At 47.5% G+C, this 14,587-nt stretch overlaps 1 protein-coding gene across 1 annotated transcript in view; it reads right to left on the bottom strand.

Moving 5' to 3' along the window:
• The window catches only part of LOC126252643 (uncharacterized), a 273,111-nt gene extending 261,908 nt beyond the window's left edge, over nt 1-11,203 (bottom strand). The window contains exon 1 of the mRNA XM_049953545.1: nt 11,104-11,203. The gene's annotated coding sequence lies outside the window, so the exon portion shown is untranslated. The remainder of the gene's footprint in view (nt 1-11,103) is intronic.
• Nucleotides 11,204-14,587: the final 3,384 nt, after the last annotated feature.

Here is a 14,587-nt window from a genome sequence, read left to right as displayed (position 1 = left end):
CTACAACAGTCGTCGAATTTACAAAAAAAGGACTTAATTTTTTCTTTCTTCCTCTTTTTTAGTTTTTTCTTCTTTCAATTCAATTTCTTTGATAACTGATAACTGTTGCATGCTGTTGGCGGTCGATCTATATATATTTTTAGCGTTATATTTTATTACTAGTAGTAAGTGCATACATTGAGGGCAGTTGGGATGTTTTTAATACATAGTGTTTTTACGATTATTCCCACTTACTAGTACTTACAATTATATTATAAATAAAAAAATCTTTTATTTTTGTCTTATTGAACTGTGATTTATTTACAAAGAATATTCTTAAGAATTTATTTTATTTACTGGCGATTCATCAAGAACATTAACACATTTAATCACACTATGTAAGCATGGAAGTAGTTTCCAGGGAGCAACTGATGAAATCATAACCAAATTCCTTTTAACAAATGGGCATTTTATTCACTTTAATAGTGCCTAAAAGCATTTTTTAAAAGAAACAGATTTAAAATTATAATCACAAAGCACCCTCTAAATATCAAAGTTACAATTTATTCAGAGGGAGAAAGAAACAAGTTTTGACTGAATGAGCTTTCGGGCAGAGAACCTTGCCGCTCCCTTTTGACACGACCGCAGTTACGGCCGCTCAGAACAGCCTCTGAAAGACTACACTGGTGCAAATCTGCAACACACCAGATAACTATAAACTAAGAGTTTTAACAATTTACACAAGCACACAAACTATGCACCCCCCGTAGGAGGGATGGAAATAGTGCAAAACACTAACAATTAAAATATTAACCTTGCCACCGAAGGTGCAACTTGATTTTAACTTCTAAGAAAAGTCTTAATGTGAAAGGGTGGCAACTTTATATAATAAAACGATCATTTAAATAAAATCCCATGAAATGCAATCTTATATAAAGTTCTACTAATTAAGATGCTCAACAGTACACAGATACCGCCTCTCAAGATCATAGGCAATAATATCAAAGTTTCAAAAAATCAAAACATATTTCAGGTATTAGGCCGTTACACTCCAAGCAATAAATTCGTTACCGAGCGAGGTGGCGCAGTGGTTAGACACTGGACTCGCATTCGGGAGGACGACGGTTCAATCCCGCGTCCGGCCATCCTGATTTAGGTTTTCCGTGATTTCCCTAAATCGCTCCAGGCAAATGCCGGGATGGTTCCTTTCAAAGGGCACGGCCGACTTCCTTCCCCATACTTCCCTAATCCGATGAGACCGATGACCTCGCTGTCTGGTCTCCTTCCCCAAACCAACCAACCAACCAATAAATTCGTTAACACACCATATCCGACAAACATGACACAGGCAGCTACTAACGTACGGTAGATTGATAGGGAGATTAGCGAACAGCCCAAACCGCAGGTTGCTCTACCCTGCCCCTACTCCACAATGGAAAAACGGACCACCCAATTTATAAACAACCACCTTCCCGCGATTGGGCAAACGGAGAAGAATGGTGGGACGACCCCAAAGCAAAACGGCTGGTGACCTCACCAAGAAAACAAGTAGAATTTAACAAGAGTAAATCAAACAACATATCACCAATCACTTAACTTCTAATAAACTGCGATTTCTCGAGAAGACCTGGCGCAGCAACCCCAAATCGCTCTCCCGAACCGTCTGCTGCGAGTCACTTCAACGGACGCAGGAAGGCGCGCCGATCTCCTGTCTCACGGTGTCACAGCTCGTACCGGTCAGACTGATGTCGAGGGTTGACTCCCGTTCCTCTCGTGTCGACCGCGAAGTCACTACCCCTCGCTATACGCCGCGGCCCACTGGACTCACGTGGCGACCTCAAATGCGCCGACGCTCAAGACGGACAAGTCACCTTGTGTCTGAGTGCGCGACCGACCGAACGATCGATCCAACCGCCAATGACCATTGCCTGAGAAAACTCGAGCAGACTGGCGGCCTAATGCGCAGACTCAGATGCAGGAACTAAGCCCCGACCGGGCGACCACTCGCTGAGTTCTCTTACTGGCGGAGTGGAAAGACTCTCATTTTGCCGGCTTTAAAGGTTGATCCGAACGCCAGACATAACTAGCACGGCGAACGACAGACAGACACTAACTGCCTCACAAATGCGGACGAGAGACAGACTAGCAAGCTGGGGACGAGAGACTGACCCAGACTGACCGACTAGCGGGCTCATAGCACCCCTTACATGCACGTGAACAGGCAACCTTTCCCCTTTCCCACCAGAGGGAGACACCAAAGCTGCGATTGCCACAGCGGCGCCACCGCCAGAAACGGAGGGCGACTGCTTCGCACTACGCGCTGCGAGGGCTCTGTAAAACAGCAATTTTTACCGCGGCTCACTTATAAAAAATCATCATACCACAACTCTTTATAAATACAATATAATATCATTAAATTAATGTATTATAAGGTTGCACATTAAGAACATCCAAAGTGCGCTCAATGTACCCACTTACTACTTTCTGGCAAAGTTATCCTGCTTGAAGGTGCCTTGTGGTCTGAGAAGACAAACTTGAAGTGATACAAACGGTCCACAGTAACGTTCACTTAGTCAACAATGGCTCTGAGCACTATGGGACTTAACTGAGGTCATCAGTCCCCTAGAACTTAGAACTACTTAAACGTAACTAACCTAAGGACATCACACACATCCATGCCCGAGGCAGGATTCGAACCTGCGACCGTAGCGGTCGCGCGGTTCCAGACTGAAATGCCTAGAACCGCTCGGCCACACCGGCCAGCTTCACTTAGTCCACAGCTGTCATGAAATCCCAGGTCAGTGTCCCCCACAGCACAATACTGCGCCCACCGGCCTGCATCCGTGGCACGGTGCGCGTTTCTAGCAGCCGTTCGACTGGATGACTGCGTATGTGGACACGACCGTCGACTGGGCTTCATCCGACCAGGAAGCACGACTCCGTTGATCCAAGACCCAGTTTAGATCATCCGGCGACCATTGCAATCGCAACTGACGATGTCATTGTGTGGGAACACGTAAGGGTCGTCTTCTGCGGGACCCCAAGATTAAGGACGTGTGCTTCGAAACACTTGGCACCTGCACTAACACTATGTCGTCAGACCTGCCGCAGTTCACTGCCTATTGTACTTTATAGAGTGGGCGAGCCTCCGACGTCTGTGTTCTTTGCTGAAGTGTGGACGTGCAACACGTTGTCGCCCATGCGTGATTTCGCCGCCTTCAACCACTTTCTACAGACGCTCACGACATTAGCACGGGAACAGCCGACCAGTTCCGGCGTACCCGAGGTGATCGCTCTCCAGCGCCAGGCCATAACAATCTGTCGTTAGTCAAAGTAGTTTGTCAGGGGACACCTCTATTCGCGGCCCGTATCCCCGCTAGAACTGTTCCATTTCTTTCGCCCACCTACTCCACCGTTCAGCGAAGCCGATCGGGAGTGCAGAGCCACGAGGTGTAAACAAAACGCCAGGCGAAAGCAACGAAAAGAGCGCGGACCGTTTGGTCAGCCAGTCGCAGACGTCAACGCAGTTAGGCCCGGAAGAAGCAACAAGCAGCAGCATGCCCTCGGCACCACTTTGCTTTATTGCTGCATGGCAGGATCTATACCTTTTAACTGATTGCGACGGTCGTGTAAAAAGTTTAGTGTGTCACAAAAATAATAAACGAGATAAAGAAATTGAGGGTAAGACGTCATTATGCAGCAAATCTAGCGGCAGAGTACAACAAATATGTCAACGAAAAACGAAATCCAATAATTCTTGAACGGAAAGCCAGCTTTTCAAATGAAGTAAGTTACCACTTAGTAACAAGTTTTGCTTGGAAAATGGCCGCGATGGAAGAAATAAAAGAAAATTGCTTCGTTTCGAAAATTACCATGTCACTTTGGAGAGCTCGTGCTACTGACATTATCTGGTAAAAATATTTCACATTACTTGCAGGACACTGATCACTCTAGAAGAGATTATTCAGGACAGCAAACAAAATGCTGGAAGTTCGCGAGGAAATGTTAGATCTCATCTCCCTGAAGGACATAGCAACAGGTCAAGACATGTTCGATGCACTTGAAGTGCTTATGGAGATGTTTGGTCTGCCGAGCGAACTACTAACTTCGGTAGCAGCGGACGGTACTCCGGCTATGACTGGAGAAATTAGCTGCTTAGGAAGGCGCGTCCAGATATAAGTAAATAATCATGATCTGATTGTCCCTACACACTGCCTGAATCAACAACAATATTTGTATTCCAAGATCGTAAAACTGAATAATGTAATCAGCTTGATAGTGAAAATCACTAATTCTATTCGAGCCAAAGGATTCAATCGTCACTTGTTCAAAGCATTTCTGGACGATGACGGTTGTGAATAAGGAGATTTACCATATCACTGTGAGCTTCGCTGGTTCAGTCGTGCTAAAGTTCTGGAGCTCTTCAACTGCACAAGAAACATCGTTACTCGCGGAAATGTAGAGAGAAAGTGTTCCTGAACTGTCGAATGGTAGATTGATTTGTGATTTAGCCCTTTGTCACTTCTAGGCAAGGATATTGTCGTTCCATTTCTATGACAAACTGAAGGCACTCAAGATGAAACTGTTGCTCTGCGAAACGCAGCTGGGCAGATTAGAACGTCCCTTACTGTCGGAAACTGTCAGCAGTAGCAAACGTTGGCTTTGCCGCAGATTTTGGGCAGCATACAGGTGTTGCAAGGAAGCCGTGCATTGAATTCGAAACAAGATTTACTGATATTTCGCGCTTGGAGACAGATTTAGAAATTTTTGCTGCTCTGTACTCTGTGGACGATTATCCTGTAAGCCACCTTTCTAAATGAAAATCATAGACCTTCAGTGTGATGCAGAACTGAAAGACAGAACTTAGAACTACTTAAACCTAACTAACCTAAGGACATCATACACATCCATGCCCGAGGCAGGATTCGAACCTGCGACCATAGCGGTCAAGGGTTCCAGAATGAAACCCCTAGAACAGCTCGGCCACAACGGCCGGCTAAAGACAGACATCAGAGCAGGAAGACTGTAGGTGACTTTAACGAGCATTCGTCACAGAAGGGTTACTCGAAACTTCGTAGACGACTTTTCTCTAATGAAAATGTAAAACACAACTGAGATGCTACATATCAGATTATCTTTGAGACTGAGATGTGCTGCATCAGTCATTCGCAGTATTGAAGCTCTTAAGCAAAGGAAAGTAAATAAATGTAGAAAGCAGCAATACAAATCTAAGGTGGATTAATGTCGTATACTTTCTTTATTATTCAGTTTCCTTGTTTTGCCTTCCAGTTTGTCGTATTCAATTTACTTTCGTATTTAGTACGTATTTAGATTCATTGTGTCCTTTATTTACTGGCAATGTTTTCTTGCATTCGAAATTCCGTTTGGCATTAAAACTATTGTACTGAGCGTCTTCATTAAATATACAACATGTTTCATTACAGTTGCGGTTCCCATTTAGGCTCCTTTAGTACACATATACCCAATTTCTCTCTAGAGTATTGATTTACTTGTGACTAACCAATTTCAAAGGCTGTGGAGTCGTACTCCACAATCTTCCACAACAGGAGAACAACCCAACTTCGCGTAGTGCCGCTAGGATATCACTGTCAAGCGAATAGTACACTACTGGCCATTAAAATTGCTACACCACGAAGAGGACGTGCTACAGACGCGAAATTTAACTGACAGGAAGAAGATGCTGTGATATACAAATGACTAGCTTTTCAGAGCATTCACACAAGGTTGGCACCGGTGGCGACACCTACAGCGTGCTGACATCAGGAAAGTTTCTAACCGATTTCTCATACACAAACATCAGTTAACCAGCGTTGCCTGGTGAAACGTTGTTGTAATGCCTCGTGTAAGCAGGAGAAATGCGTGCCATCACGTTTCCGACTTTGATAAAGGTCGGATTGTAGTCTATCGAGATTACGGTTTATCGTATCGCGACATTGCTGCTCGCGTTGGTCGAGATCCAATGACTGTTAGCAGAATATGGAATCGGTGGGTTCAGGAGGGTAATACGGAACGCCGTGCTGGATCCCAACGGCCTCGTATCACTAGCAATCGAGATGACAGTCATCTTAAGCGCATGGCTGTAACGGATCGTGCAGACACGTCTCGATCCCTGGGTCAACAGATGGGGACGTTTGCAAGACAACAACCATCTGCACGAGCGGTTCGACGACGTTTGCAGCAGCATGGACTATCAGCTCGGAGACCATGGCTGCGGTTACCCTTGACGCTGCATCACAGACAAGAGCGCCTGCGATGGTGTACTCAACGACGAACCTGGGTGCACGAATGGCAAAACGTCATTTTTTCGGATGAATCCAGGCTCTGTATACAGCATCATGACGATCGCATCAGTGTTTGGCGACATCGCAGTGAACGCACATTCGAAGCGTGTATTCGTCATCGCCATACTGGCGTATCACCCGGCGTGATGGTATGGGGTGCCATTGGTTACACGTCTCGGTCACCTCTTGTTCGCATTGAAGGCACTTTGAACAGTGGACGTTGCTTTTCAGATGTGTGGCTCTACCCTTCATTCGATCCCTGCGAAACCCTACATTTCAGCAGGATAATGCACGGCCGCATGTTGCAAGTCCTGTACGGGCCTTTCTGGATACAGGAAATGTTCGACTGCTGCCCTGGCCACCACATTCTCCAGATCTCTCACCAATTGAAAGCGTCTGCTCAATGGTGGCCGAGCAACTGGCTCGTCACAATATGCCAGTCACTACTCTTGATGAACTGTGGTACTGTGTTGAAGCTGTATGGGCAGCTGTACCTGTACACGCCATCCAAGCTCTGTTTGACTCAATGCCCAGGCGTATCAAGGCCGTTAATATGGCCAGAGGTGGTTTTTCTGGGAACTGATTTATCAGGATCTATGTACCCAAATTGCGTGAAAATGTAACCACATGTCAGTTCTAGTATAACATATTTGTCCAATGAATACCCGTTTATCATCTGCATTTCTTGTTGGTGTAGCAATTTTAATGGCCAGTAGTGTACACGTGCTGCTCCGCGCTCCCGCGTGAAAGGAGCTGGAGCTGGAGCAGAGAACGGAGTCACACCGCCCCACCACAGAGCGGTCGGCACCTGGAACGGTCCTGGCTCACTCCCTCTCCTCACAGAGTCTCGACGGTGTCCACTCTCACAATGGACAGTAGTCGTAATGTTTTGGCCCACCAGTGTGTATAGAATATTCAGAATATTCTCGCCACCCGTTGAATAGAAACCTGGACTTTCGGCGATACCCTCCATCGTGTTCGTCAGGAACAACTCACTGTCATCAAGCTGCTAGAGGCAGTTGTCGATGTCTCCGGTTTTGGTGCTGCCCCACTGAACATAACTCACAACTGGGCGAATTTCTATACAAGAGCTCGATTCCATGCACCACTAAGTTATAGCCGTTGTACCAGTTAAAGCAGGTGATGAAGTATTTCGATGATCCGCGTAGAAAAAGCTCATTTTCATTTTGCAGATACACGTTTCGCTGACATTACACCATCCTCAGCGGCTTTACTTTTTTCTACTTAACAGCACATCTGGCTGCCCGTGTTGCTGCCTGCCTTGTTCTGTACAGCTGATGCCTTGAAACAGCTTGTCATCTGTAGCTTTATTGTTGCTGAAAGTGTTTTTCATGTTATCACGACTCTATAAACTGTACTCACTACACGTACTGTTCTAGTATTTACGACACGTCGCGTTTTGATAGTGAGAATGTCATTATCATTAACGATATAATCACAGATGACAAACTGTGTTAAAATAGAAGGTCTACAGAAATGGCAGACAGCAACATGGACAGAAAAATGTGCTAGACCCATTGACGATGGAGTAACATTACCGAAAGTATGCGAATAAAATTCAGTACAACGAGAAAGTGTTTTCTCAAGCCACGAGCCTTCCAAAATATTTACCACAGTGAACTTTACAGAACTGTTTACATCCCAAAGGGTTTCCACTAATATCGCAATGGGATGTGTGCCATCACAACGGTAGTCACTTGTTCCTAATGAGGATGATGGGAATTATAGTCGAAACTTCGTTTTCGGCCGGCCGTTGTGACCGAGCGGTTCTAGGCGCTTCAGTCCGCAACCACGCTGCTGCTACGGTCGCAGGTTCGAATCCTGCCTCGGGAATGGATGTGTGTGATGTCCTTACGTTAGTTAGGTTTAACTAGTTCTAAGTTCTAGGGGACTGATGACCTCAGGTGTTAAGTCCCATAGTGCTTAGAGCCATTTGAACCATTCAATTTATCATTGTATTTTGACGCTTCAAGAATTCCAGTAACATTTTACAAAAGGTGGTCGCTTCGAGAAACTTTTGTCACCAAACCAGAGGTATGGTTTGCAAGAAACTGACCACCATACCAGAGACCGCGTTGGAGCAGGGCAGCACGAGGTACAGGATTCTCGCTGCCGGATGCAACGAGCACAGAAGACACCGTCCTGGCCTTTTATGCTGTGCAGTACACACTTTTCCACTTCAGTTCCATTTTAACATTAATATTCAGTATGAACCGGCGTGTTTCGCCACCAAGGCGTCTTCCTTAGGACATCTATTAAGTGTGCATCATTTTGTCTCACAACATTTGCCGTGGCTCCGATGTCTTTGTTACTGTGGAAGTTTCAGTGCTGTTAGGTGGTAGAATTTCGTTGGTTGTCTGTTGAGAGTAAACATTCCGAAGTAGATTTCTTTTCTCTTACGAGGCCTGTAGTACTATGTAAAATAACTTTGCGTGTGATATTTTATAAAAAAAATGTTTCATAAAATCTTTGGCGGGGTACTTGGATCGTTGATGACTGGATACGTCCACAATATCTTTTATGAAACTTAGAAAACAGGCCTAAATGTTACAAAAATTTGTCAAAGGAGTTTGACAATGTAATGCAGGCTTTGCACATACACAGAGAATAGCTAGAACTGCAGTTGCGGCAAATGCAATCCGAGGAAACAGTGTATGAGTATATCGAAATATCAGAGTAGATATCGACACAAAAACGTTGCTAAACGGTAAAATGAGATGTTTATAAAATTTGTAAGAAGATCTGATACTTTATCGAGTTCCATATAAAAAAAAATAATTTAAGTTCTGATCTTCATTCCTCACGTAACTCTGCTGAGACTGGACGTATTTATTGTTACGGCGTAAAGCCACGTGCTGGCACGCCACTAGGGAACGAGAGAGCAGAGAGGGCTGTGGCACACAGACCGACCCCTCTCCAAGACGACAATGTGACGGCAGCGGCCTCTATGCGAAGGAGATATCACCGCCGCGCCCGACTAGCCGCGTCGCAGTTCTACGAGAAGATTCAAGACCAGCGATCTGAACAGAAGTGTCAAAGCTCGTTACTTTGCTCGTACATTCTATGCAGCTCAAACTTGGAATTGTTTACTGACGAAACTCGATTATTTTGTCCGCCGCCATTTGCTGGCGACACATCTGTTTAACACAAAGTTAAGTATTGTCACTAACTTTTCGTAATAAAACTCATTAATACGATTTGTTTGAATGTTGTCTAGCGGTCCGAGAAAGCAGGCTTCCTAGACACCCCAAATTCGATGACTAGGCAGGATTCAAAATTTATCATTTGTGTTTTAAGAAGGCCAATGTCCCACTTCAATGCGAGGTCGGCCTTGTTACTATGAGTTTGGCAGTGTTAGTTGCAGAGCGTGACCAGATGCCCTTCCTGTCGCCTCCCTGAACCCCCCAGGATGGAATTAATGTACCCCAGCTGTCTGCATGTAGTGTCAGCCACAGAATAGTGCAAACGTTTTTCAAATGTCTGCGAGTCGTGTAACTGAGGCAGAGCGTTCTGACTAGCCCAGTATTCACCTAGTGGGATGTGGAAAACCGCCTAAAAACCATTTCCAGGCTGGCCGGCATACTGGCCCTCGTCGTTAATCCGCTGGGCGGATTCGATTTGGGGCCGGCGCGCCTACCCAAGTCCAGAAAGCAGTGCATTAGCGCTCTCGGCTACCCTGGCGGGTTTAAGAAGGCACTGTAAATAAAAGTAGGAAAATAATAAAACTGAAAACACACACACACACACCAGAGAAAGAAATATGAACGTCATGTATTGCGTCAGTTGTAAAACCTGCATCAAAAAGTAAAAAAAAAAAAAAGGTCGAAAAAATAAAAGTAGTACAAAGGTACACAGGGCTGGTAATCGCTGGAATGATAAATATTTCATTCTGTTTATTTACCGGCAATTTTTTGATCCACATTATATGTACTTTGCAAGGTATGAATGCACCTACAGCTTGCAATGTTCACTTGCCACTATCTTTGAGTGTAAGTATTTTATTCTGTAATGTAATCTATCTCTTAACAAAGATAGCGATGTAGCAAAATGTGATATCTAACATCCTCATACTCTTTGTATCACTCTTCATTAAAAGTGTGTGTGTGTGTGTGTGTGTGTGTGTGTGTGTGTGTGTGCGTGCGCAAGCTCAGTGAAATTTTGTCGTAGGTATCAAGATGCAGTGCAACGTAAGTCTGCTAAAACCTACCGATCTTTTCGTTTCTTACACATTTCGTTCACTTACAAGTCAATTTCCGTTATTTTCGCCAGTAGCACAACCCCAACGTGTAGCTACACAGAGTCGAGAAAACATTGTCTCTGTAACACCTCCATCTGACGGTTAGCCTGCACTGACCCGGAATCTAGACTATGATACAGTAAATCGTATCGAACTCAAATAACGACTGGTTGCACAGCATACCTTCATAAACCACCCGGAAAGGGGCGGCCCGGTCACTCAGCAAAGCATTTAAGTCTCCGTCCTAGAAGCACGGGCTCGAGCGCAGACGCTGTACGGAATTTGAAAACCTTCACTACACTCGTCTGTTCACCGTTCAAAATAGAGGGCAGATAGCCATTTCACTCTGATTCGGCCTCTCCTCACAGTACAAATTGCGGTGGGTTAAAATGTGGCGCACAGTGATTTACACGTCACACGCATCCCAGACGGGAAGTCCCTGTCGCAGGAGTTGTGAAACCGTGCGCCAGGGTACAGAAGAGGCCTCAGGGAGGGAGGCAGAGAGAGATGCGGCCTGCGGCTTCCCGCAACGCGAGGCAGAGGCGCGCGGCAGGGGGCGCTTACCGCGGCGTCGGCTGCCCGCTGCTGACAGGTGAGCGAAGAGCTGCGGCCCCCGAGGTGGCCAACTGGGCACTCGCTCAGCCACTCTGGCCGCGTCTGCCGCCCGCCACGGCACGCGGGACACAGGATGCGCCAGGCCTCCAGCCCCGGCCCCCACTACTGCCGCCAGCCTGCCGCAGTGTGGCGACTTGTGACGCGTGTAAATCACGCGTGGAGCGGCGTGCGTGCTGTGTGTCGTCTCGCCTCGCCTCGCCTCACCTCGCCGTGACGTCTCCGCCACGTCACGGGTTGGTGCCGCCCGGCCCCGTCACTCCCCGCTGGCCGCCGCATAACTGGAGCCGTCTGCCGGAGCGGGGGTCGAACCCGGGACGCTGACAACGCATTTACCACATGCGTCTGGATCCGTGCTCTACAAACCACCATCAAATACTAGGCAGAAGAGACTTCCCACTGTGCCAGTTACGAGGGCTTCTTTCCGTTGCATTCACGTTGTAATATCCACGACAACATGTTCCAGACACGAGATGTTACTAAGTGTACAAACTTTAACAAATACACTACTGGCCATTAAAATTCCTACACCAAGAAGAAATGCAGATGATAAACGGGTATTCATTGGACAAATACACTCCTGGAAATTGAAATAAGAACACCGTGAATTCATTGTCCCAGGAAGGGTAAACTTTATTGACACATTCCTGGGGTCAGATACATCACATGATCACACTGACAGAACCACAGGCACATAGACACAGGCAACAGAGCATGCACAATGTCGGCACTAGTACAGTGTATATCCACCTTTCGCAGCAATGCAGGCTGCTATTCTCCCATGGAGACGATCGTAGAGATGCTGGATGTAGTCCTGTGGAACGGCTTGCCATGCCATTTCCACCTGGCGCCTCAGTTGGACCAGCGTTCGTGCTGGACGTGCAGACCGCGTGAGACGACGCTTCATCCCGTCCCAAACATGCTCAATGGGGGACAGATCCGGAGATCTTGCTGGCCAGGGTAGTTGATTTACACCTTCTAGAGCACGTTGGGTGGCACGGGATACATGCGGACGTGCATTGTCCTGTTGGAACAGCAAGTTCCCTTGCCGGTCTAGGAATGGGTTCTATGACGGTTTGGATGTACCGTGCACTATTCAGTGTCCCCTCGACGATCACCAGTGGTGTACGGCCAGTGTATGAGATCGCTCCCCACACCATGATGCCGGGTGTTGGCCCTGTGTGCCTCGGTCGTATGCAGTCCTGATTGTGGCGCTCACCTGCACGGCGCCAAACACGCATACGACCATCATTGGCACCAAGGCAGAAGCGACTCTCATCGCTGAAGACGACACGTCTCCATTCGTCCCTCCATTCACGCCTGTCGCGACACCACTGGAGGCGGGCTGCACGATGTTGGGGCGTGAGCGGAAGACGGCCTAACGGTGTGCGGGACCGTAGCCCAGCTTCATGGAGACGGTTGCGAATGGTCCTCGCCGATACCCCAGGAGCAACAGTGTCCCTAATTTGCTGGGAAGTGGCGGTGCGGTCCCCTACGGCACTGCGTAGGATCCTACGGTCTTGGCGTGCATCCGTGCGTCGCTGCGGTCCGGTCCCAGGTCGACGGGCACGTGCACCTTCCGCCGACCACTGGCGACAACATCGATGTACTGTGGAGACCTCACGCCCCACGTGTTGAGCAATTCGGCGGTACGTCCACCCGGCCTCCCGCATGCCCACTATACGCCCTCGCTCAAAGTCCGTCAACTGCACATACGGTTCACGTCCAAGCTGTCGCGGCATGCTACCAGTGTTAAAGACTGCGATGGAGCTCCGTATGCCACGGCAAACTGGCTGACACAGACGGCGGCGGTGCACAAATGCTGCGCAGCTAGCGCCATTCGACGGCCAACACCGCGGTTCCTGGTGTGTCCGCTGTGCCGTGCATGTGATCATTGCTTGTACAGCCCTCTCGCAGTGTCCGGAGCAAGTATGGTGGGTCTGACACACCGGTGTCAATGTGTTCTTTTTTCCATTTCCAGGAGTGTATATTATACTAGAGCTGACATGTGATTACATTTTCACGCAATTAGGGTGCATAGATCCTGATAAATCAGTACCCAGAACAACCACCTCTGGCCGTAATAACGGCCTTGAAACGCCTGGGCATTGAGTCAAACAGAGCTTGTATGGTACAGCTGCGCATGCAGCTTCAACACGATAGCACAGTTCATCAAGAATAGTGACTGGCATATTGTGACGAGCCAGTTCCTCGGCCACCATTGAGCAGACGTTTTCAATTGGTCAGAGATCTGGAGAATATGCTGGCCAGGGCAGCAGTCGAACATTTCCTGTATCCAGAAAGGCCCTTACAGGTCCTGCAACATGCGGTCGTGTATTATCCTGCTGAACTGTAGGGTTTCGCAGGGATCGAATGAAAGGTAGAGCCACGGGTCGTAACACATCTGAAAAGTAACGTCCACTGTTCAAAGTGCCGTCAGTGCAAACAAGAGGTGACCGAGACGTGTAACCAATGGCATCCCATACCATCACGCCGGGTAATACGCCAGTATGGCGACGACGAATACACACTTCCAATGTGCGTTAACCGCGACGTTGCCAAACACGGATGCGACCATCATGATGCTGTAAACGGAACCTGGATTCAACCGAAAAAATGACGTTTTGCCATTCGTGCACCCAGGTTCGTCGTTGAGTACATCATCGCAGGCGCTCCTGTCTGTGATGCAGCGTCAAGGGTAACCGCAGCCATGGTCTCCGAGCTGATAGTCCGTGCTGCTGCAAACGTCGTCGAACTGTTCGTGCAGATGGTTGTTGTCTTGCAAACCTACCATTCTGTTGACTCGGGGATCGAGACGTGTCTGCACGATCCGTTACAGCCATGCGCTTAAGATGCCTGTCATCTCGACTGCTAGTGATATGAGGCCGTTGGGATCCAGCACGGCGTTCCGTATTACCCTCCTGAACCCACCGATTCCATATTCTGCTAACAGTCATTGGATCTCGACCAACGCGAGCAGCAATGTCGCGGTACGATAAACCGCAATCGCGATAGGCTACAATCCGACCTTTATCAAAGTCGGAAACGTGATGGTACGCATTTCTCCTGCTTACACGAGGCATTACAACAACGTCTCACCAGGCAACGCCGGTCAACTGCTGTTTGTGTTGAGAGGCACCCACATGCCTTGCTCATACTGTGGCATCAAGCAGTCAGGCCTGCAAGATGAGTGGTCTGCCAAGCGAGTGGATTCATTCTTATTTATCGAGTAACATGAACTCTCATACTCACAATTAAGTTACAAATTATCCTTCTGTATGAATAATACGCAACGGAAACGCACATCTGACTATCAGTAATTTACAGAACTCTGACTGTTCACTACGCACTGGCAATACCACATTTTCTTTCTTTTTTTATTTAACGGCTTTTATCAACACGTGGCCATCGCACTGAATATGAGTGGCGCACACAT

Source organism: Schistocerca nitens, chromosome 4 (assembly GCF_023898315.1).
Source record: "Schistocerca nitens isolate TAMUIC-IGC-003100 chromosome 4, iqSchNite1.1, whole genome shotgun sequence".
Lineage (NCBI taxonomy): Eukaryota > Metazoa > Arthropoda > Insecta > Orthoptera > Acrididae > Schistocerca > Schistocerca nitens.
This window is presented reverse-complemented; position numbering and strand designations above follow the sequence as displayed.